Source organism: Carlito syrichta, unplaced genomic scaffold, assembly GCF_000164805.1.
Source record: "Carlito syrichta isolate Samal-C Ts95f unplaced genomic scaffold, Tarsius_syrichta-2.0.1 Scaffold313359, whole genome shotgun sequence".
NCBI lineage: Eukaryota > Metazoa > Chordata > Mammalia > Primates > Tarsiidae > Carlito > Carlito syrichta.
Genome location: NW_007257455.1, coordinates 812,375 through 816,387, shown reverse-complemented (window position 1 = coordinate 816,387; position 4,013 = coordinate 812,375).

Here is a 4,013-nt window from a genome sequence, read left to right as displayed (position 1 = left end):
GGGAGGAGGCGGCGGGCTGTAGTCACAGGAGGTCAGTTCCAGTGCCTGGCTACAAATATGTCTTTGAGGAAGTGGCCGTAGCCGGATGTGCATGGAGACATATTCTCTAAAATTGAATAATGGGAAGCATTTAGTGAAGAGTACTTGCCAGGTACTCTCTGATTGTTTGGCAAAGATCTTGTCACTTATTAGGCATAGAAACAGGTAAATAGTGACAATCATTTGTCCATGGCCACGTAGCTAAATGGAGGCACAGAGATTTGAGCTAGGCCCCAAATCCCTTTAAGCCAATACCTTGGCAGGTGACCTGGGATCTTGATTCTATGCAGATGTGAATTCTGTAGGTTTGGGGTGGGGCCCAGGTGATGCCGCTGCGGCTGGCCTTGACCCTGCTTGGTGCAGCAGGGCACACCACATTGTACCTGTGAGATTTCGATGTATGAGGGTAATGAGTGCAACACAGGCCAATGCCTCTGAGTTGTATTACATTTTCTGAGAGAAGGGACACACCACACCAGAATGGCCATGGGGAAGCACCACCGGCAGTCAGGAGGCAGAAGCAGGAGTGAGACAAAAAGCCTGAGTCAGGAAAGGGAGGCCAGGCACGGTCGACCATACTGGCAGGTCTGCATAGTTCCAGCAGGCTCTGGGCTGGGGGGTGGTCTCTACCTGCCTGCTACCAGAAGCTTCTGGGTCATGGGGTGGTTTCTACTCCTTGGTACCAGCAGGCTCTGGGCTGTGGGTGGTCCCTACTTGCCTGGTACCAGCAGCCTCTGGACTGTGGGGTGGTCCCCACTTGCCTGGCACCTGAGCCTGAGATGCTGTAGGACAGTTTCTGTATTGGCTTGGTGTGTGAGTTAGATAAAGAGGAAGATTGATGTATGTTCTAGACATGAGCTGGTCATATTTCTGGGCCCAGCCCTTTGCTGTCTCAAGAATTATCTCACCTTGGAGGGTCAGTCTCTCCCCTGCCAGCCAGATTTTTTTTTTTAGTTGGAGTCTCACTCTTTCGCCCAGGCTAGAGTGCAGTGGCACGCTCACGGCCACCCCAGTGTCAACCTGCTGGGCTCTGGTGATTCTTCTACCTCAGCCTTCCAAGTAGCCAGAACTATAGGCACATGCTACCATGCCTGGCTAATTTTTTGTTTGTTGTAGAGACGAGGTCTCACCAAGTTGCCCAGACTGGTCTCGCACCTGCGGGCTCAGGCAATCCACTGGCCTTGGCCTCCCAAAGTGCTGGGATTACAGGCTGAGCCATTGAGCCTGACCCAGATTTTTTAAAATGTCAGAACATCACAAGATACAGAAAATTAAAGAAAGTATGATTAGTGCAATCCTGCCTCCTCTCCTTGGGCTGTCACTTTAGTTGTTGCTGTGACAACAGTAATGTTTATCTCTCAACTGGCTGTGTCAATGGGCTGGTGGCCAAATCTAGCCAGCTGCTTATTTTGTTTGACCCACAAGGTAACAATGGTTAAAAAAAAATCAAGAAGAATAATATTTCATGATGTAAAAATTGTGTGAAATTCAAAGTTCAATATTCATAAGTTTTATTGGCCATGCTCATTTATTATGTATTTTCTTCTACAACTGCAGAGTCCTATACTTGTGACAGAGACTGTATGACTGGCAAGGCCTCAGATATTTACTTATGGCACTTTTCAAAAAGTCGACTGACCCCTGATCTAAACGTGTCTTTTTTAAGCATTGCAACGATGGTTTACACAAGTACTATGATGTCTCTATTATGGCGTTAGATACTTAAATGTGGCTGCTGAAAAAATTTCCTAGTGTGATATTAGGCTAAAAAGGCCTAACTTTAAGGCCACTTAAACAAAAAGTTTTTGCAGAAAGAGTTACCTTTCCTATACTCATCTTAATGTCCTGGTGAGCCAGAGTAAGTTTAAATCCTGTATTAATCGATTCATGGAAATAATTTAATATTCTCCCTTTTAGGCCATGTGTCTACTTGAATTCCTCAGCAGGTTCAAGGGTGCATTTATAATTTATGTGGCTGGGTGGAAGCCTGGGTAAACACTGGCATAAACAGGCCGGTGGGTGGCATCATCAGCAGTCTGCAATTCAGGGTGTGTTCTGCCCAGGCACGCCTAGCAATTCCAAGCCCTGCATTTCAAAGCCCTGCATTTCAAAGCTGCAGGCTTGAAGCTGGAGCCAGGCTTAGGGAGGTAGAAGAGGGTGCACTTTTCTTCACCTGAAGTATCCCTTATTCCTGAGGACATAGGCCTGAGATGGGGGTACTTTTCATCTCATAGAGACACTGGAGTAGGAAGCAGACCTGCCTTGGACTTGGAAGGCTTTTCTGCTTTCTCGCTTCACCCAGCTGTGGCAACTTATTTCCTCATTTGCTTTTCTTCCAGTATATTTATTTTTATACTTTCTTTTTCTAACTACTGTCCACACACCTCATGTGTGTAGAATCTCAAGAAAACAGCCCTCCATTGGAAGGTGAGATGGTAACATCTGGAAGAATTTTTGAACTGGCGATTAATGTCCTCTGCCTTCCACTTGGGTGCTGTCTCAACATCCCGATGTCTGTCTTAACAGAGACAGTGCCTGCCTCTCTTCCAAACCATCTTACTGTTCTGAGGGAGAAAGCACGACTGGGAATAGAAAAGAGACTCAGACTCACTTTCTATTGGCGCTGAGTGTTCAAAGGGATTTCTGAACTCGTTTCCTGGAAAGTAACGTGGTCAGTGACCTGGAAACTACTAATTGAGCATGTAAAACTCAAGATATTCTGATGGCAGCTCCATTAGCTTTACCCGCAAGACATTTTTAGAGGAAAGACTTTTGTCAGACTTGGGCTTCTAGTTTTAATAGAAAATTGGGGAGCTTTCTGGATAATTTAAGCCAAAGTTTTTTGTTTCCCCCTCTCCTTTGGGGTTTGAATGATTGAATAATTACCTCAATTCTCTGCTTCACATAACTGAGAACACTTAACTCTTCTCAATGCTAATAAAGAGATGTTGGGGTTCATGGTTTATGTGTCCAAACTTTCCAGTGTGTGGACTTGTCATGCAAGTAAGGCTAGTCCCATGCAAAACAGATCACTGTCTTAATTTTGTACTTAAGAATCAACTCCTCTTAAAAGATGCATTTTTAAACAGAATGCACTAAGGACATTCCCAGGTAGCTAATTTTCTTTCCAGTGCCAGCAGGCTTAAGTTCTGCTCCTCAAGCCTGAAATCCTGCTTCCCTTCTCTAAGGGAATCCATCAATAAGAGACCAAGCATCCAAGTGTGTGATCACATTCCGTACAGCAGGAGGCAACTGTCTAGCATATTGTTAACTGTTAGCATATAATCTAAGCTGGGATTTCTAGGTAATAGTTTGTAGATCATTATTTAGGGAATTAAAAGGGAAGAAGGGCACCAATAGTTCTTTGAATAAAAAAAGAAAATTATGCGCTCCCTGACAGGTGCCAAGCCAGGGGGCTTTCTACCATAAGACAAAATCTGCTTTCTCTCTTCCCACCTATGCTCTTGGAGAAAATGAATGTTAGCATGAAATCATCTCTCTCTGGATGAATCACTGTGGGAAAGTAAGTTATGCAGAAGGTGTTGTCAACATGGTTGGAGGATCAGGGCATTCAACTTCTTGCAATGTGATTATAAATCTTCATAAGTACAGGTGAGCTGTAGTGGAATGTTACAAGCTCAGTCAACATGTGTTGACCACACGAGTCAGGCACTATTAGTCTGGTTATCATCAGGGATTTAGAGATTTCACTTTATGTAGTCGAATACATGTCAAGTGTACCTCTAAAACATCTGGATTTCGAAAATGAGTATAAATTTCAGTGATTCTACCATTGTCACGGGTGGCACGATCCTCAAAGATCAACAAAAGAAATCCAAGCCACTGGGGATTTTAAAAACATATGGTTATTAATTAGATTGCTACTATCCCCCGTAGTTATTAATTAGTACCAATAATTAAGACAATACATCCTTCTTTAAAATATTACAAAAATCCATCATAAAAAAAACTGG